Here is a 22,191-nt window from a genome sequence, read left to right on the forward strand (position 1 = left end):
TTGCTCACTTTCCTGCTGCTCCTGTCTCGACACCTTTGGTGGGCGTCCTCTTGGGTTGCAAGCCTGTGAGGGCTCGTCAACAGTCTGCTGCTCCTGCGGCTGTGCAGGGGTTGAGACGTCTATCTCACTTGGGTGTGGACTCCGGTGGGGCTCTGACCAAGGGCTCTGCAGTGGCATGGAAGTGTGAGCACTTGGAGAGGAGCCCCCACTTCCTTGAGGTATGCCACCAACTCATGGGTCAGGTCCCTCTCAGCGCCTGCAAGTGGCTGGAGAGCACCTTGCTGCACATCAGGGGGGCCATGGGGACCCGTATCTGCAATGGCAGTCCTACTCAGAAGGACTTCCATGAAGCTCTGGTTTCTCTGTTCAATAGATGTCATTCTATTCTAAACAACGACCATGTTTTCCATACCCTGGTGACTAAGCTCCTCCATGGCCGTAGCCTTCCTCTCCTCTACCGTAGCCATCCTCTCCTGTATGGTAGCCAGTCTTACCATGGAGATAACAATCGTTTCCATGGAGGTAGCCATCCTTTCCATGGTGATGCGTTCATGTGCCAATGACTCCACAAAGGCTCTGCTCATGTTCGCTATGGACTCCTCCATTCACTCCACACTCGCAGCAACCCTTGAAACAAAACCTGCCAGAGACTTCTGCATCTGTGCCTGGAGTTCCATCACCTCTGATCTTATGGATGGACCCAGAGGCAGAGGGTCGACTTGCTGCTGAGCCAAGCTGGCAGAGTCCTGCGCCCTCCGACTAGGACTCTCCACTGCTGTCCCTGTCTCCACAATCTGCTGATGCTCACTTGTGAGCTGTGATACACCAGGTGACAACACTACTCTATGTCCTGAAGGTCCCACCAAGGTGTGAGTGTCTGCGCTGGTGCTGGGTGCACTGAATGCTGGTGACGCTGCGCCCTCAGAGGTTGCAGCTTCCTCTGAGGAGTCTGGCTACTCAGCCTCTTCTTCCTGGCTAGGGGGGATGGATGCTTGTGATGGTCCTGTGGGGGAGTAAAGGAAAGAGTCAGAGATGTGATGCAAAGGCTACATGCACATAGCTTTTTGCAGATGCTCATAAGTGCATCTGTTACAGCTTCACAATCATTATCAGTGATTCATGCAATGTCAAAGAGAGAGATGGGAAACTTTTCTGTCACCAGCTTGCTGTGTTGCACCCGTCTGTCTGTCCCTCATGCGCGAATCATTCTCTATTCCCATAATTTCCAGGACAGCCTCCTCCCAGGGGGTCAGGTGGGCTAATGAGGCTGTCCCTCCTCCTGTCCTGGCTCACTCTATTTTGTTGTGAGCTCTCTTTTCCTGCAATGAGGGAGACAAGTGGAGGTTGAGTGAGAATGAAGGAGTGAGTGTAGAGATTGTATAGCATAGATACTTAGAAGGAGACAAAGATGGAGTGAGGTTGCAAGACAAAGGGCCCTCCCTGTGTGTTGTCAGTTGTGTTCAAAGCATCAGAGTGATAGGGAGTGTGAGGGCTGCATAGTGGAATAGTTATGTGAATGTGAGCATAGAGAGAGAGGGAATGGGTAAGGGTGCATGGATGTCAGTGTCTAGTGGGATGTGGAGGAAGAGATTGCTAAAGCTGAGTGCTGGTGAGGAAAGGCAATGGGGATCAGATTGAGGGTGATGGGAAATTCATACTCACTTTTCCAGTGCGCTGAAGGTCATGAAATCTTTTCCTGCACTGTATCCAGGTTCTGCGGGTGACTCCCAAGGAGTTGACCCCCTCAGCCACCTGCATCCACACTGCTTTGGTCTGAGTGGGAGGCCTCTTCCTCCCTGATGAAGGAAACAGCACCTCCCTGTTGGCCCTAGCCCCATCGACTAATGCCTGCAGTGCCGCCTTGTCAAAGTGAGGAGCTGATCTTGCCCTCCCGTTTGTCATCTTTCCTGCAGGTCCCTCTGACACCAAATGGAGAAAGCTTGGAAGCCTGCAGAAGAAGCAAGGCTTGCTGTGGACCTTAAATGCAGCAGCAATGATGACGTCATCGGAGGGGACTTTCAGTCATGAAAAACCCCTTTGCAAAGGCTTCCCACATGTTGGAAATCAATTGCCCAATTGAGTTAAAATTGTATCAATCTCCCACATCCATTTAGATTCATGTGGGAAACACGAAATTCGGATAACACGACATCAGCCCGCACCTGAGTTAAAATCCAGCCCCTGGTGTCCAAATTGTAGCGAGCGATCTGTCTAGGAGTTCTGGGAAGCCCCGTCGATTCACATTGCTGTAGTCTGCGCCATTTCTATTTGTACTTGTGTTCTTGCGTGACTCTGTTTGGCTGTTTGAATTTGGCGAGCTTGATTCTGCCTCAACAGAAAGGGTGGTCTAGGTGAAGAAATAGTGAGAAACATCCTAGTGCTCTATGCTGATACATTGTATCATTTTAGCTGATTAATCTCCAGTAGCACCCCTATCCACACTTGGTTAGGGTCCCTAAAACTTGTCTAAGCTCTCTGGGCGTAGGTGTGTCCATCATGAAGAGGATGCCGATACTCTATTTATATGGGCTTCTTAGAAGTTTGATTTCGGGATTCTTGAGCATGGTTTCTGTCCCTGGACTGCCCAAAAGAAATGGTGGACAAGTTCTAAATCTAAATGGGAGAAGATACCTTTTGAAACGGCCAAGTTTGACCGATGCAAATAGGTATAAGAAATATAAGAGCAAAAAAAGAAGCAGAAAGTTCAAATAGCTCCTTCAAGTTTAAGCAGATGGTTTGTAAATTAAACAAAAGGCAAAATACTGTGGATGCTGGAAATCTGAAATAGAAACAAAATGTTTATATTGGTTTGTAACTTAGACTGAGAGATCACGTTTACGTGTTTTTAATTTCACAAAATAAAGTTCTAATTTAGCAGAAGTGGCTGGTTGATAGCAATAGCTTTACATCAAACACAACCCTACAAAGTTGACAATAAATGTCACTTTAAAAAAAATGAGACTTGGGGCAGGATTTTCATTGGGCCGTGGAGGCGGGATTGGAGGCGTGTGGGGGGTTAAAATCCCGAAATCAGGGATCCCGCCCCCAACCCGCCGCCATGCCAGTTTCAAAGGAGGCGGGTACCCGCTCCGCACTGGGACCCGGCTCCCAAGGCGGGAAGGGGATTAGTGCCAATTAACTGCCTGTTAACAGGTTGTTAACAGGCAGTTTTTAGCCTAATCCCTATTTTTAATGTTGAAGTGTGGGATTCCCGATGGCTCCAAACCACGCCAAGTTAGAGGAGGTGGACCGTCGGGATGAAGGGCTTGGAGGGGTCGAGATGTCCAGTGTTCAGGTGAGTGATGGGTGCATGAGTGCAAAGGTAAGTGTGTTTGGTGTGTATAAAGTGTTTAAAGAAGTTTTACATACCTTTACTTACCTTTACAGCCTTCCTTCCTTCAGGTCTCGGGAGTCCCTCATCTCACCGGCACAGAAAGCAGAATGGCTGTGAGTTGTCAAAAATTGCAGCATTCAGCTTTCTGTTCCAGGGAGATCTCTAAATCGTCCTGAGAGGAAGGAATTAACTTAGAATACAGATTGTCAGTGCTGTCAAACGCTGATATTTCATCTGTCAAAAGGTCTTGACAGATGAAATAACAATCTGTGACATCACCTGTTGCTGGGTGGCCCTTAATTGGCCTGCTGACCCCACTGGGTGGGCTCAACAAGGTCAATCAGGTCAAAATCGCGTGGGTTGGCTAGAACTCAATGGAGGCGGGACTACAACCCCGAAAGTTGTAGTCACGCCTCCTACCCGCCTCCTCAATGAAAATCCAGCCTCTTGGTCTCTGGAATATTCACATCATGATGAATTTGAATCGTGTCTGGTCTGTAAATCTACTGTCTGAACAAGGCAAAGGCAGCACAAGAACAAATGTGGTCACTTTCAAAGTCAAGCAGAGAAGATAAGCTGAAAGAATTGAAGAGGGATTTACAGTAGCAGATGTTTACTTCTCCAGCTGCCACAAAAAGCACCAATAACAACAAGTTAAACATTTTCACAAGGATGTAAACCAGTTAGTGATGGGGAGTTTGTCAAAGAATATTTATTGGATGTGGCCAATAACTTGTGTTCCTGAGAATGCTTAAAGTCTGATTTTGTCAGCCGAAGCCTGAATACCTTTCAAAGCTAAATCTCAGACATGGTAACTGATAACCATGAGCAACTAAAGCAGAAGAAACAGACAATCCTTTTCCACAGGCATTAGTAAAAGCATAGAAGCTGCTGATGTCAGTCAATTATTATTTTTTGTGTGAAGCATTGAGCAGTTCAACATCACTGAAGATCTACTTGATGTGAAGAACACTGCAACAAGATGTGATATTGCAGATATAGAATTGAAGAAGCAATAAATAAGTCAACTTGATTGAAAAAGGCAAATTGCCATAATCAGTAATCCAGTAGCAAATAGTGTAAAATCTGCACTAAATACATCCTGTTGTCAAAATTTATGTTCAAAATTACTCGTCAGTAGTTACAATGACAAAGTCCCACTTCTGAATTGTTTCCTCCTGGGTGTATTTCTGTCCCACACTGGAGATGGGTATCTGCCGAATGGCTGATTTATTCTAGTGACTCCACATCATTATCTTATCAAGGAAAGTAACAACAAGAAGTTGCATTTATATAGTGCCTTTAATGTAGGAAAATGTCCCAAGGCGTGTCACAGTGTAATCAGACAAAAATTGACACCGAGCCAAAGAAGGAGATATTAGATGGGGTGACTAAAAAGTTAGTCAGAGGTAGGTTTTCAGGAGTATCTTAAAGGAGGAGGAGGAGAGAGGTGGAAAGTTTTAGGGGGGGAATTCCAGAGCTTAGGGCCTAGATTACTGAAAGCATAGCTGCCAATGGTGACGCAGAGGGAGTGGGGGTGGGGTGGGGGTGCTTAAGAGGCCAGAGTTGGAGGAATGCACAGTTCTAGGGGGGAGTTGTAGGACTGGAAGAAATTACAGAGATAGGGAGGGACAAGGCCATGGAAGGATTTGAACATGAGGATGAGAATTTTAAATTTGAGGCACTGTTGAACCTGGAGATAATGTTCTTCAGTGAGCACAATGGTGATGGGTAAATGGGACTTGGTGCGAGTTAGGATATGGGCAACAGAGTTTTGGAAGAGCTCAAGTTTATGGAGGCTGCCCAGGAGAGCATTGGCATAGTCCAATCTGGTATCAAATAACTTGATATTTAAAACTGAATTTCCCTTTGATAGAAATCATTATCACGAGCATCAGAAACAAAGTAATTTTATACATGAATTAATATAATATTTGATGCAGCGATGAGGTCGAGTCACACTATCTTGTTAAACAGTCCCCGACTGTGCATAGAACTCAGTTTTATGTTTTAGGAAAATTAAGCACTGATGTATTCGTTGTAAGTTTCTCGTTGTTGCATTCACAATGTGCTATCTGCACTTCCTTATCTTCCGTGTTTTTGCATGTTTTCTAAATATAGTCAGATCAATTTATAGTCAGGGTTGATTAAATCGTGACACAGAGTAACTCACTGTCTGACGCCAAATCCCAATTGCCAAAGGGTTTTGATGATTAAAGGCGACAGACTGTAAACACGCTTGAAGATTGAATGCCAACTGCATCCGTCTGGAGAAATAACAACAGGAAACGCTGGAAAAACTCAGCAGGCCAGGCAATATTTGTGGAGAGAGAAACAGTCAACGTTTCGGGTTGAAACCCTTCTACAGAACTGAGAAAAAAAGGCAGGAAATGAAAGAGATTAAAAGGCAGTTTGGGGGCTGGGAAATGGGGGAGGCGATGAAAGAAGAGACATTAAGAGATATTCAAGGTGAGATGAGATGGTAATAGGACATGTAAAGAAACAAACAATGGTTCTAGATGAAGTGTGAAATGCGCTGGCAGAGTGAGAGACAGCTGCCATGTAGGAGAGAGAGAAAAAAAGGAAAAGGCACAAACCAAAAGTGTGGATAAAAAATATAGAAATATATTAGGGGCCGAGGTTATGATCTGAAATTGTTGAACTCGATATTGAGTCCAGAAGACTGTAAAGTGCCTAATCGGAAGATGAGGTGCTGTTCCTCGAGTTTACGCTGAGCTTCCGTGGAACAATGCAAGAGGCCGCAGACGGTGAGGTCTGAGTGGGAATGGAACGGTGAATTGAAAAGACAGGCGACCGGAAGCTCGGGGTCACCCTTACAGACCGAATGGAGGTGTTCCGCAAAGGGGTCACCCAATCTGCGTTTGGTCTCCCCAATGTAGAGGAGACCACATCGTGAGCAGCGAATACAGTATACTAGATTGCAAGAAGTACAAGTAAATCGCTGTTTCACCTGGAAGGGGTGTTTGGGGCCCTGGACAGTGGGAAGGGGGGAGGCATATGGGCAGGTGTTACATCTCCTGCGCTTGCACGGGAAGGTGCCGGTCGAAGGGGGAGGGGTGCTGGGGGTGAAATCGGTCGACAGAGACTTTTCATTTCTGATGCTCGTGATAAAGATTCCTACCGAGGGGAAATACAATTTTAAATGTAGAACGACTGAAATCACTCTCTCTCTCACATGGCAGCTGTGTCTCATCCTGCCAGTACACTTCACACCTAATCCTAGCCGCCTTTTGTCTCCACTTGTCCTATTACCATCTCGTCTGGTTTTGAATACCTCTTAATGTCTCTGTTACTTCTTTTGTTCTATCGCAGCCCTGCCTTCGATCTATTTTATTTCCTTTCCAGTTTTGAAAAAGGGTTTCGACCCGAAACGTCAACTCTAATTTCTCTCCACAGATGTTGCCTGACCTGCTGAGTTTTTCCAGCATTTTCTGTTGTTATTTCGGATTTCCAGCATCTGCAGTATTTTGCTATCGTGTTAGAAGAGTGGCTCTTGCCTGACCAACCTCGTAGACTCTTATGCTAAAGACACATTTCTATAGACGGATGCTGTTGGGCACCTTCTTGCTTTACAAGGTATTTAATTCATACTTACAATTCGTTTATGTTCTTCTGCCTCTCCAATAATTTTTTTTAACGAATTTGTTAGATTTTTCTGCTTTTCAAACGTGACATTGCAGCGAGTCCGCAGACTTCAAAGGGAAGAACATAAACCTGCTCCTTTTGCAGGTTTGTTCCGTTTAATATTTTTTTCAAAACGCGATTGCCCAGCTTGACAATACATTGCGTTGGATTAAATAGATTCTAAAAGAAATTCCTAATTTAAAGATTCATTGCTTGTGTCATAAATAATGGTCATGTTCTGTTTAGGACCTTTGTTCTTCGAATGATGCATCGTCCACATGCCATGTTAAAGCTGGCAGATGTGGTTTCCCCAGAACCAATTATTCTCGTGCGCATAAAAATGAGATTGAGAAGGTGTCCGATAGAGCGAGCTCCTCTCTGGCACGATTTCTCCTCCTGAATTGCAGTACACGTAAAAACATGGCTTCTGCTGTCTGAGCGGGGCGGTGTCGCGTGTCATCTGCTGCACCCCTGTACTACGAGACCCCAGCACCTAGGAATCTTCCTCAAAACAGCCAAAAAATATTCCTACATTGCCCGAGGCATGGTTGGGTAGGATGCATATTTGTTAAACGAGAGTAAATAAAGTCGATGGGAATAATTGATTTAGCTCCACAACTGCCACCAGAGACAGAATGCTAGAGTTATTACGCAGCTTTCAGCTACTTTCCCCCCAAGAATAACCCAGTTCTTACATCGGGTAGAGATGGGCACCGTGACTGCAGAACAGCAGGTTATAATTCTGACATGGAATAAAAATTCACTTTCCAAACGTACAGCCAGGCTGACTGAAAAACAAGTGCATACTAAAAAAGGTATTTTCACTCAGTGTATTGACGGGGCTGTGTATTCCTAGTGGCACGGATTACCAGTAAAGTGTGCAGATCTAGGCAAGCGATTACATGATAAATATTAGAGCTATGTAAAGTGCAGAGTGAAGGTTCACAAGAATGATACCAGAGATTAGAGAGAGCAACACGGGACTGTTTCCACTGCTTAGTTTTATGTGAATGCTCCAAGCAAAGCAGAACTGCAGTTACAAATGTTGATAGTTTTCTCTAATATTATATAAATGTTATACGAAATCCAGACATCACATCTAACCTTTAGAATACAGACATCTCCAAGAATATTTTGGATCCCTGGGCCAGCAGCAATTTTTTAAAAGACTTCAAATAACCGGAGGCACAAAAATGCATAAATAATGCCGCGACAATAATAAGGATGGTCTTACTGCAGTAATGTGAATTTTAAAATCCCTGATATAACTTTCTAAAACCTCTTTATTTTGTCTTTGCTTCTCAAATTTACTTGTTTTCTCAATCTGCCCTCCATTTCCCCGTAGGACCACAGGGAAAGATTTCCTTTATTCGCAATGTGTAATGGAATCAGAAAGAGCAGGTTTATGATTTTGTAACAAATACTGAACAGAGGAAATTATTCCCCAATCAATGTCACCTACCTGTTCCAAAAGGCTTTATTTCCCGGTGACCATTAGATCAAAATTCAATAATCCTCCTTATCACATTGGCAGGCCGAACTTCTGATTTTAATATTTCGGTGACTTCAAACTGCTGAAATGGATAAATGGTTGGTATCCCGTTTGGGGATTTTGGTCAAATGAATGATTTCATCTGCAGCACTCCGAAGTTTAAAGCCTATCTCCATAATCTCTGGGTTACATAGTAAACATCTGATAAGGTCATCATCAGGAACAGATGAAACGTTGGAATAAAGAAATACAAAATTATATCAGTTTTTCTTTAAACTGTGCAAAGGCAGGTAGAAAATACAACGACACTGGTTAATTTTTAAGATATAAAACAATTCATCATATTGATTAATATGGAAATTATACACTGAGGTGTGACTTTACACACTTAATATCAGAGTACTTGTAGTGGAGTCCAGGAGTTGAACAGAAACCCTTTTAACTGTATTTGGCATTACTGGACACTATCATGTGCCCACAATGTGATTTTGTTGACTTTGGAATGTAGTAGAATAAACACTCTATAAGACTGTGGCAAGAGAAAATGTATTAACAAAGATGTTTTAAAAAAGCAAAGAGAAACAGCACATTTACCATAATTTTTTTATTCGTTCCTGGGATGTGGGCATCACTGGCAAGGCCAGCATTTATTGCCCATCCCTACTTGCCCTTGAGAAGGTGATAGTGAGCTGCCTTGTGGAAACGCTTCAGTCCATGTGCTGAAAGTACTGTCACAGTGCTGTTAGGGAGGGAGTTCCAGGATTTTGACCCAGCGACTATGAAGGAATGGCGATATATTTCCAAGTCAGGATAGTGTGTGACTTGGAGAGGAACTTGGAGGTGATGGTGTTCCTATGTGTCTGCTGCGCTTGTCCTTCTAAGTGGTAGAGGTCGTAGGTTTTGGAGATGCTGTGGAAGAAGCTTTGGCGAGTTACTGGAGCGCATCTTGTAGATGGTACTGCAGCGCCGATGGTGGAGGGAATGGATGTTTAAGGTGGTGGATGTGATGCCAATCAAGCAGGCTGCTTTGTCCTGGATGGTGTCAAGCTTCTTGAGTGTTGCATAACTATTCCTCCTCAGAATACTGAAAATAATAAATAGTCATGTCTCCTGCACAAAAACTCAAGTAAAAATGGACTTGATGCAAGGTCCCTGACTGTAACCATACATAAGGTATGCAGCCTTCTGCCCAGCTATCGCTCTCTTAGAAGTACTGCTGAATTAGGACAAGCCTAGTCAAGATAAACTTTTAAACTCTTCATTTTTGATCAGAACAAAGGAAATCAAAGATGCAACTTTCAAACTCAGTACCATTAATCAAACATATACTTAAAAATAGGATATTTGTATTTGAATGGAGTGACTGGCCCTTCCTGGGACCAAATTAATCAGTTTCAAACACATTAGATGAACTATTCCCTTATTTGAGAACAGGTGCAATAAATCATATCAAGGTCTTCCTGTACTATACCACAGACACAGATATGCGAGTGTACTGATGTGTATGAAACAGCCTGGGCAATTTCTTTAAATGAAATAGGTGTAGGGGGTTTTGGTTTGGGGTTTGTGTCTGGTCAGTCAGTTGTGTGTCTGAGCTGCTCCAGCCCCGTGCAGTTTGAATCGCTTCCCCTTTGGTTCTGACCACTGGACTTGTTTACAAGTAGCGATATAGACAAACGAGACCAATGGTTCGGTGCAAAGAAAACCAATGTTTATTAAAATAGAGAACAATTACTATACAGAGAAAATCACTATGGATGCAGCACAATTACACTTAATGGGGGAGGAGAAATGGACACATCGAGGGAAAATGACTAAAATGACACTTTAGCAATTCCCCTTAACTCTCACCCTTTACACCTATCTAGATTATCTTGTGATGGGCCAGAAAATTGATGCTCACCAGTCTAGGATGTTGAAATGCCTGCTCCATGCCCTGTTGCCTGCCGATGTCTTAGGTTTTCACTGCCCAAAGCAGAGATACCCCAGTAATTTAAACGTAACTGCGGGTATTCTACTTCTCTGGACGGGCTCTTCATTGACGATCCTCTTGCTGGGTTGATGGTAAGGCAGGGCACCGGAGGCGAGGCGGGAGAGAGAGAGAGAAATGGCCTCCCGAGGGACTAGTTATACCCTTCCCGGTAGCCCTTATCTCCCGCCAGATAAGCTCATTTCTTTTGTCTAATCTGGACGTATTGAAACTCATACAAAATGTACCGATCTGGGCCCATCGACCTGGATGGCCGGTAATTGGTTTTACTGGTCCCCTTTGTCCAACTGGTTTCGTGATGGGGCCATTCCAGTCTGAATGCCCCGTTGATCGTTTTGAAGTACTTAGGTAAACAATGTTGACGTTCTCTAAACGAAGGCCTGAATACAGCTGAGCTTGTCCCACTACATATTCAATAGGCCCTGTCTGCTCTTGATTGTTTGTGCAAACAACCTTGATGGCTTTTAATCAGAGGCCCGAATGCCACTGGGTTTGCTTCTAATGCATAAATGCAGAAGGTCTGTCTGCATTCAAGTTCTGGAAAGTTCCTTCTCACAGTCATCAGAATACAAGCTGTCAGTCCAAACTGAAACTTACAGGCTTTGGCCATGAGGCTGACCGCAGCCATCTTGTTGTGCCCTGGATTTTAAACTCAGTCCAACCAGGGTTTCTTTAATAAACCAAAAGTAAATCCTCGGGGGAGACATGAAATTTGCGAATCCTTTCATAGGTTTTAACCACAAAGGTACTATAACACGAAAGAAAGAAGCAAATAATACAATAAACTAGAGACAAAATATTTCACATCTGTCACATAGAAATTGCTAGACGAAAAAGAACAAGGTCCATCTAGTATGCCTTCGGCCATCCTAGTACTTGCATGATACAACAATAATGGAGTTGTTGACTAATCATGGCAATCAATCTCTATCAATTAGAGCCAGACATGAGGCGAGGAAACCCCCAGTGGTGGAAAGCTTTGAGAACCATAGGTCCAAAGTCACCTGTTCCTCCCAAGCACGCTACACTTACCACATATCATGTCTCAAATTGCTCATACCTTATCCCAAAATATGATTTACTGAAATAAATCTATCTAATTTGCATTTGAATGAATCAGCACTCTCTGCTTCCACCCTTTCCCGAGGGAGCCTGTTCCATAGATTTACCACTTGCTCACTGAAATAATGTTTCTGCAGATTAGTTTTGAATTTAACCCCTTCAAGGCGCTGGCTGTGTCCTCTGGTTCTACTGTTCTAGACAATATGAAACAGTTTGCAATCATATCACCTCTTAACCTTCAAAGTTGTTAGTTGATGCATTGAAAAGTGTATACCTTGTTATACAGATCGCAACATATTTAAGTAAAAAATCCATTGTTAGTAACACATAGGTGCTTCTTTACAATAATATAGAAAGATCAATATTTATTAAATGAGCATCTGGAGTTTGCACTGCAATACTGATCAATGTTATTGTACTTAAGGTAATGTTGGACCACATGTTGAAACACATACAGTTTGGTTTTGGCTGAGGGTGAAAGTGATAAGCAATCTAATTTGAAGAAAATCACATCCAGTGACAAAACATCTGTGCATGAAGAGACAAATATTAGAACTAGTCAGCTGGAAGAATCATAGCAATTACAGCACAGAAGGAGGCCACTGGCCCAATACACCTGTGTCGGTGCTGGAACTTCAACTAGAACTATCTACTCCTATCCCATTTACCTGCATGTTTTTCTATTCTTCCTTTTCAGTTACCTAGAAAATTACATTTTAAATGATGCTATCATCTCTGCATCAATAGCCACATTTGGCAAATCATTCCATATCCGAATGTCCCTCAGTGAAAAAAATCTTATAACTTCCCCTTTTGTTCTTCTCGCGATAATCCAGAGTCTGCTGCTTATCACTGATTTGCCAGTCAGTGGAAACAATCTTCCACTGCTTACCCTCTCAAAAGCTTTTACAATTTTGAAATCTTCTACCAGGTCGCCTCTTAACTTTCTGTATTTCAGTGACAAAAGCCTAATTTTTGGAGCCTTTCTTTATTATAGCTATAATTTCTCAATCCCAGTATCATTCTAGTGAATCTTCACTGCACCCTTTCAGTGGTTTTTCATAACTACACACAATACACCACCTGTGGCTTAACCAATGTCTTGTACAAATGCAGCATCACTTATTTGCTTTTATATTCAACGTGAAACGCCTGAAACAGATGTCCGATAAGGGGTCTAACACCAGTTTGAGGCCACCTCTCCAAGACTGCTCTGTCCTGTCAGGGACACCGGGCCTAGGGAATTGCCTGTTAGGCTCAACTTTAAGTAACTTAACTGAAGGTTGAGTCATGAGGAGCAGGAGTGCTCCTCCCAACCCCACATTAAAGGAACTGATTGCTGCTGTCCTCCCACCGTCCCAGTCACTGCTGACACCCAATCTCCCTCACCGTGCTCCGGACCTGTGATTCCCGGCCCCCGCGATTCCTGGACCCGATCTCACTTATCTAGGGGCCGCTGCGACGCTAGCAGTGGCACGATCTTACATCACTCTTTGCCGCTGGGCTCTCATCGGCACGTTGGCTCCATTGTAATGAGGCCCAATATCTGTAGAGTCTCCGCCCTCACCATTCAAACGCAGGGAAAATTGGTGTGCCCGAATTTATGGGCCCAAAAGTCTACTTTGTACTTATTGTTAACCCACAAGAAGGCTATAGCAGTAGTAGAGGTATTGTCCTTTAATTTCATTAAGGACTTTGCGCCATGATAATTGGTAGAATACATTTCCCTTCTAAGGCATAAGCCACTATTTGGAGATTGGGATCCTGTTCTTCACAGGACAAAAAACAGTTGCGAGGATAGCCCATAATTTTGTTTTTTTTATATGGAAAAGTCAAGCATTATAGAACATCCTTTCTGTTGAGTCTGTGTGTTCCAGTTATGTTTAGGACCAATCACTGGACACAGACAACAAGAATAACTTTTAACAGGTCTTTACTATTCGGAGGTCAGGGCTGAACTGCCCAGCAAATCACTACACAACACTTATATACCGGTGTGGTCACCACCGGTATTACAGTATACAGCAGCCAAGAGAAAGTAGTACATCTCTTAAAGTAGTTCTCTTAAGGTGGAACAGGTTACATACACCACAATCCTCCCTTTTTAGCTTAACAGTTATATCCCCATTTAACATAACATAATAACATATATACAACTTCATGCAAAACAGTTCAAAGATTCAGTCTCTGAGGAGGCCTCCTGATTCGAGTTGGATAACGCCTTTCAGGGGTCTCTGATTCTCGTTGTTGGGGTGACTCGTCTAGTTGGTCTCTTATGGATTGGACATCATCATCAGGTACATTCACTTCTGAGGCAGATGCTTCAGGTTCACTAACTTCTTCCACGGTTGTCTCTGCCGTAACCATGGGTTCGACCCTTGTTCTCGATTCCACCAGCTGGTCAGCATGACGCCGTATTACATTTTCACCAACATCTACCGTGTACATCAGGGGTCCTTGTCTGGCCCGAATTGTTCCAGATTGCCATTTCTCGTTTTTATAATCCCGGGCTAACACTGGTTGTCCTATTTCGAAACTCCGAGTGGTCTTGTTATTTATATGCTGGAACTGTTTGTTTTCAACTTCCCTCCGCACATTTGGTTTTAACAAGTCCAACCTGGACCGCAACCTCCTGTTATAGAACATCATGGCAGGACTTTGGTTTGTCACTGCATGGGTGGCGTTTCGATATGCCAGTAGGAATTTGTCCACCTTGTGTTGTAGCGGAATCTGATCTTTGCTCATGGCCTTTATCGCTTTTTTGAACGTTTGTACAAATCTCTCGGCCAACCTGTTTGTAGCCGGATGATATGGGGCAGAGGTATAATGTTTCACCCCACTCTTCTTCATGAATCTCTGGAATTCTTCTGACACGAACTGCGGTCCGTTGTCTGAACATATTTGTTCTGGCAATCCATTTCTTGCAAATATCGTTCTTAACACCGCGATCGTCTTTTCCGAGGTAGTGGTAGTCATCTTAATCACTTCTGGCCATTTAGAATGTGCGTCCACTGCAATTAAAAACATGGATTCCATGAAAGGACCAGCAAAGTCAATATGTACACGTTGCCATGGGGTTGAAGGCCATTCCCATGGATGCAGCGGTGCAATCGGAGGTGCATTTTGCACTTTTTGGCACCCTGAGCAACTTTTCGCCAGCTCCTCTATCTGTTGGTCGATACCCGGCCACCACACATAAGCCCTAGCAAGGCTTTTCATCTTGACTCCCCCCAGATGACCTTCATGCAGTTCCTTTAGAACTCTCTCTCTTAACTTAGGAGGAATAATCACCCTTGTTCCATACATCAATGTTCCTTGACAGACGGACAGCTGTTCTCGTCTTGCTGAGAATGCCGGTAACAGTGGATCACCATGTGCTGGCCATCCCTTCACTGTCACTTCGTAGACCCTGGACAGTGTCGGGTCGTTCCTGGTTTCTCTTTCAATACTTGCATTGGTGACTGGTAAACATTCGATGATGGTCGAGTGAAATAACTCAACAGGGTCAACCGTCGGTGCCTCCTCCTCTGTAGGTAGTGGCAGGCGCGACAGCCCATCAGCATTACCATGCTGCTTTGTACCTTTGAATTCTATCTGATATTGATGTGCCCCTAGGAAAAGGGACCATCTCTGGAGTCTCTGTGCTGTCATCACCGAAACACCCTTCTTAGGGTTAAAAATGGATACCAACGGCTGGTGGTCTGTCAGAAGCGTAAACTTTTGGCCCTGCAGGTAATGATTAAACTTCTTTACTCCCCACACAAGGCTGAGAGCCTCCCTATCTATCTGAGCATAGTTGCGCTCAGCGGAGGTCAATGATCTGGATGCGAACGCAACTGGCCTCTCCTGGCCATTTGGCAACTTGTGTGAGAGTACTGCCCCAATACCATATGGAGAAGCATCACAAGCCAAACGAATAGGCAGCGTTGGGTTGAAGTGAGCCAACACTTCCTCTGAGGTGATCAATGCCTTGCTTTCGTGAAAGGCCCTCTTACAGTCCTCGCTCCACTTCCATGGTACTCCCTTCTGCAAAAGAGCGTTCAGCGGGTGCAGCACCGTGGATAAATTTGGCAGAAACTTATGGTAATAGTTAATCAACCCTAGAAACGACCTCAATTGGGATACATTATCTGGAGCGGGAGCCTTCACACCAGCTTCGATCTTGTCAGGAGACTTATGAAGCCCCTCCTGGTCAATGACATGACCACAGTACGAGATCCGCTTCTGAAAGAATTCACATTTCTGGCGATTAACTCGAAGACCATATTCTTTCAATCTGGTGAGCACCAGTTCCAAGTTTGCAAGGTGTTCCTCGTCATCATCTCCTGTAATCAGAATATCGTCCAGGTAACATTGTGTACCTGGAATTCCCTGTAATACCTGCTCCATGGCCCTCTGCCAAATTGCCAGAGCCGATGCCACTCCAAAAACCAATCTATTATACCGGTACAAGCCTCTATGCGTGTTGATCGTGAGATACTGGCGTGACTCTTCCTCAACTTCCATCTGTAAGTACGCCTGCGCCAGGTCTATCTTGGTGAAGTGTTTCCCGCCAGACAACGAAGCGAAGATATCCTCAATCCGCGGAAGCGGATACTGCACCGTGTGAAGCACCGGATTAACAGTGATCTTGAAATCTCCACAGATGCGAACCTTCCCCGGTTCCCCCAGCTTGTTGCTCGATGAACGCTTCATGACGGGGACAATGGGCGTGGCCCACTCACTCCAGTCTACCTTAGACAGTACTCCTGAACGTTCTAGCCCTTCCAGCTCAACTTCCACAGCAGGTCGTATTGCAGAAGGTACCGGTCTGGCTTTGAAAAATTTCGGGTTTGCATGTTCTTCAACCTTGATGTTTGCCGTAATTCCTCTCAGTGTTCCCAGTCCCTGTTGGAACACCTCTTCAGCATCGTCCAATATTCTGGACAATCGTTTAGGTTTGACATCTTTTGTACCGGAATCTACCGTTAGTGCTTTTAAGGAATGCCAGTCCATATTTATTTTCCTAATCCACTCCCGTCCCAGTAGTGGTGAACCTCCCTCAGGTAGCACATATAAGTCCATTCCTCGGCTTTCTTTGCCCTTGTGGACCACCTTTACCTCTATCTTCCCGATGGGGTATACTCTTTGCCCCGTGTATGTTTTCAATACAATCTCCGTATCCTGTAGGGGAATATGTGGGAATAACCTTTTGTAATCTTTCTTATTCATGACCGTCAATGCCGATCCAGTGTCCAATTCCATCTTCACTTGGACTCCTGCTATCTGAAGTGTGACCCAAATTGTTTGGAGGTCTGCTTCCTTACCAACATTGTGTACTCTTAGACTACCCAGTTCATTACTGCTGGAGTCTGAATCTGACTTCTGTTTGTTCGAACTGTTCTCTGTCACCTTGTGTACCTTTCTGTACTTTTCCTGCGGTGACTTTTTGTTGCTGGTCTTCTTTCCTGACCGGCATACTTTAGCTATGTGACCAAGCCTGCCACATTTTCTGCATTCCTGATTTTTGAACCAGCACTGGTTCTGATCGTGCGTTGTCTTTCCACAATGATAACATTTTACTGTACTCGAGACCATTTGATTGGTGCTGAGTTCCGGTGACCGTAGCTGCATTTCCGCAGTGCCTCTCGCTGCGGCTTCGTGCGATGCTGCAATAGTGACAGCTTTATCAAGCGTAAGCTCATTCTCCTCAAGCAGTCGCTTTTGTGTTCCTTCTTTTAACAATCCACACACAAATTTATCTCTCAGCGCATCTGCTAGTCCTGTTCCAAACTGACAGTACTTTGCTAGCTTACGTAGTTCAATTAAAAATTCAGCGTTGCTTTCGTCTTTCAGCTGCGTTCTTCTGTAAAATTTAAATCGTTCCACTATCATCAGCGGCGTGGGGTTTAAATGATCTTTCAGGACAGTAACAATATTCGTGAAAGTCTGATCCGCCGGTTTATTTGGTGATAGAAGGTGCTTCAATAGCCCATATGTTTTCGCACCCATTGAGCTTAATAAGGTTAGTGCTTTCTCATCATTTGGTACCTTATTTGCTTTACAATACACTTCCATGCGTTCTACATACGTGGTCCAATCTTCGATATCGCTATCAAAGGTATTAATGCTCCCATGTTTAGGCATCCTTGCAATTTTTTTTTTTTTTTAATTTTTCTTTTTCTCAAAATGGCGGCTTCCCGCGCTATGTCTTCTTCCCCCGCCTACTAAAATGGCGGCTTCCCGCGCTTGGCGATCTTTCCCGCGCTCGTCTTCTTCCCCCCGCCGACTACAATGGCGGTTTCCCGCGTTTGCCTTCTTCCCCCGCTGGCTGCAATGGCGATTGCCTTGCTGCTGCCGTTCTCGCCTCCCCAGCAGTTCTCACTCCCCGACGCTGCTTTGCCTCGCAGCCCCGCTTGCAGCCCGGTCCTTTACACCGGCTGCATTTGAATTCTCCGCGGCTCTCGTGCCTTCAGCTTCTCAACTCCCTGACGCTGCTTTGCCTCGCAGCCCCGCTTGCAGCCCGGTCCTGTACACCGGCTGCGTTTGAGTTCTCCGTGGCTCTCGAGCCGTAAGCTGCCCCAGTCGCTGCGCCTCTCGGCCTCGATTGCAGCCTGGCCCTTTCTACCGGCCGTGGTCAAGCTCTCTGCCCTTATTCCTCCGTTTTCCCTCCCCTACTCCACAGCCAATGCGGCCGACTTTCTGCTCGTGTCGCTGATCGGCTTACCCACCACCGTGGTAGAAGGGATGATCACTGCCTGTCGCTGATGGAGGGCTTCGTGGTCAGAATTCTTTTTCTTTTTAACCCGGGTTCTCGATGCCTCCCGTGCGATGGTGCTCAGCAGGATGATGAGGGCGGCTGCCTCTTCTTGACGCCCGTTCTGAGGACGAAGCTGCCTTGGATGTAAAACTGCCGCCGGGTAAGATCGGACTCGTCGCCACTGTTGAGTCTGTGTGTCCCAGTTATGTTTAGGATCAATCACTGGACACAGACAACAAGAATAACTTTTAACAGGTCTTTACTATTCGGAGGTCAGGGCTGAACTGCCCAGCAAATCACTACACAACACTTATATACCGGTGTGGTCACCACCGGTATTACAGTATACAGCAGCCAAGAGAAAGTAGTACATCTCTTAAAGTAGTTCTCTTAAGGTGGAACAGGTTACATACACCACACTTTCGCTATCAGACATATGAAGCACTGGAAATGTTTAGAGCCCATGAGTTCATTCTCACCATGAAGAAGTTGTTCTTGTGAAAACTCTTTAGTAGTGCTGAAACCTTAAACTAGTTTGGAAGAAGCCTTTCTTGCTTACTCTCTTTGAAAATAGGTAAACTTTGTTTTGCTGCATTTGTCTCAATTTAAAAATTCTCATCCTTGTTTTCAAATCCCTCCATGGCCTCGCCCCTCCCTATCTCTGTAACCTCCTGCAGCCCTACAACCCTCAGAGATCTCTGTGTCCCTCCAATTCTGGCCTCTTGCACATCCCCGATTTTAATCACTCCACCACTGGCGGCTGTGCCTTCAGCTGCCTCTGCCCCAAGCTCTGGATTCCCTCCCTAAACCTCTCCACCTTTCTCGCCTCCTTTAAGATGCTCCTTAAATCCCACCTCTTACCAAGCTTTTGCTCACCTGTCCCAATATCTCCTTATGTGGGGGGTATCTATTTTATTTCAATAACGCTCCTGTGAAACGCCATGGGACATTTTACTATGTTAAAGGCGCTATATAAATACAAATTATTGTTGTTCAAACTTTTACAGTTTACTCCTTTTAATTCAAAATCGCTTAACTCAAATTACAAGATAATTCAAATTGCAAACCTTTTAACCGTCGCAGTTAAAAATACAAATGGCCAGTTTATATTCCGGTACTAAGTTTATTTTAATACAGTGTCGCAAGTTTTGTTAGTTACAGGCTGGTGAAAGAAATAATTCAAACTCAAACAATGTTGCGTGATTCATTGGCCCGGATTTTGCGATGGTAATGACGGCGAAACGGTCAGCGTTCGCCATCATTACTCCTCTGAAACTGACCACAACGTCAGGATTTAGTGCATGCGCAGATAAACGCGGAAAACCAGAAGTTGTGGTCAGTCATTCCCTGCTCTGCCACGGGTTCCATTGTGGAACTCCCTAGAGCTGACAATGAATTCAAATCACTTGAACTGATGAAAACTTCCCCTATTACAATGGAATGACGCTGTTAGAAACCCCCTGAAATATTAAGCCTTGTTGAAAGAGATGTGACTGGGTTTTTAATGGCATACTGACTGCTGAACAGCTGTTCTGGCCCTGAAAAACTAATTTTATATTTGTGGAATGTCAAATTTCTCCATTAATATGATTAAGAATTACAAATTTTTAATATTTTTTTAAAAGTTTATATTTCAGCTTCTACCTTAATCATATGTGTATGTCCCAATCTTTATTTCGCTCTTTGTAAAATCTATTCAAAGTAAATTATAATCTGTGCATTTTACTACCTGGTTTGCAGCCTGTGAGAATTCTTCAATGTGATTGGCTGCTGAGCCAGCTTGATGACATCACTGTTGATGGATGCTGTTGATTCGCTTGATTTGGCGCCAGATTCAAACTAAAGTCAGGAGAGCTGAAATCAACACCAGAGATCGTGAGATCTTTGTGGGCAGCTTTCTTTAAGGTCAGCGGGGAGCACTATCACTTCACCACTGACCGCAAATTCTGGGCCAAGCACTGACAGTTCTTTGCTGGAATTTGAAAGATCAGATATTCCAAATCTAGGAAGTCCGAGTAACTTTCTTTCAGGATATAAAGAGGTATTTTGAAATCTCAGAGAAGCAACCAGTCATTACTATTCAGTTAGTTATTACTGAAAGGAGAAACTCCCTGCATATTTAATAGCTTTTTATAAATGGATAGCTTAGTTCTTAGAGTTGCATTCTTTATTATTTTTGTCTACTTGGAGGAGTTAGGTGGAAGGTTGTTGAGTACGAACATACTAGGAGCAGAAGGCCACTCGGCCATTCAATAAGATCATGGCTGATCTGATTACTCCACATTCCTGCCGATCCCCAATAACTTTCCCCCCCTTGCTTACCAAGAATCTATCTACCTCTGCCTTAAAAATATTCAAAGACTCCGCTTCCACCGCCCTCTGAGGAAGAGAGTTCCAAAGACTCACGACCCTCTGAGAAAAAATTTCTCCTTATCTCGACCCCTTATTTTTAAACAGTGACCCCTAGTTCTAGATTCTCCCACAAGAGGAAACATCCTCTCCCCATCCACCCTGTCCAGACCCCTCAGGATCTTATGTTTCAATCAAGTCACCTCTTATTCTAAACTCCAATGGATACAAGCCTAGTCTGTCCAACCTTTCCTCATAAGATAACCTGCCCATTCCAGGTATTAGTCTGGTAAACCTTCTCTGAACTGCCTCCAACACATTTACATCCTTCCTTAAATAAGGAGACCAATACTGTACACAATACTCCAGATGTGGTCTCACCACTGCCCTGTACAACTGAAGCATAACCTCACTTCTTTTGTATTCAATTCCCCTCGCAACAAATGATAACATTCTATTAGCTTTCCTAATTACTTGCTGTACCTGCATAGTAACCTTTTGTAATTCATACACTAGGACACCCAGATCCCTCTGCATCTCAGAGCTCTGCAATCTCTCACCATTTAGACAATATGCTTTTTTATTCTTTCTGCCAAAATGGACAACTTCACATTTTCCCACATTATACTCCATCGGCCAGATCTTTGCCCACTCACTTAACTTATCTATATCCCTTTGTAGCCTCATGTCCTCTTCACAATTTACTTTCCTACCTATCTTTGTGTCATCAGCAAATTTAGCAGCCATACCTTCGGTTCCTTCATTCCAAGTCATTTATATAAAAATTGTAAAAAGTTGAGGCCCTAGCACTGATCCCTGTGACACACCACTCGTAACATCTTGCCAATCAGAAAATGACCCATTTATGCCTACTCTGTTTCCTGTTAGCTAGCCAATTTTCTATCCATGCCAATATGTTACCCCCTACACTATGAGGTTTTATTTTCCGCAATAACCTTTGATATGGCACCTTATCAAATGCCTTCTGGAAATCTAAGTACAGTACATCCACCGGTTCCCCTTTATCCACAGCACGTTACTTCCTCAAAGAACTCCAATAAATTGGTTAAACATGATTTCCCTGGCACAAAAGCATGTTGACTCTGCCTGATTACTTAGAACTGTTCTAAATGCCCTGCTATAACGTCTTTAATAATAGCTTCTAATATCTTCCCTATGACAGATGTTAAGCTAACTGGCCTGTAGTTTCCTGCTTTCTGTCTCCCTCCCTTTATGAATAAAGGAGTTACATTTGCTATTTTCCAATCTAATGGAACCTTCCCCGAATCTAGGGAATTTTGGAAAATTAAAACCAACGCATCAACTATCTCACTAGCTACTTCTTTTAAGACCCTAGCATGAAGTCCATCAGGACCCTGGGACTTGTCAGCCCGCAGCTCCAACAATTTGCTCAGTACCACTTCCCTGGTGATTATGATTTTCTTGAGTTCCTTCCTCCCTTCCATTTCCTGATTTACAGCTATTTCTGGGATGTTACTTGTATCCTCTATAGTGACTATTACAACTATATTCTATGATTGTATCTTATGTGCTTATTAATCTTTTGTAAAATAAACTTA

Source organism: Somniosus microcephalus, chromosome 11, assembly GCF_052327205.1.
Source record: "Somniosus microcephalus isolate GS21.2 chromosome 11, FLI_Smic_1.0, whole genome shotgun sequence".
Classification (NCBI taxonomy): Eukaryota; Metazoa; Chordata; class Chondrichthyes; order Squaliformes; family Somniosidae; genus Somniosus; species Somniosus microcephalus.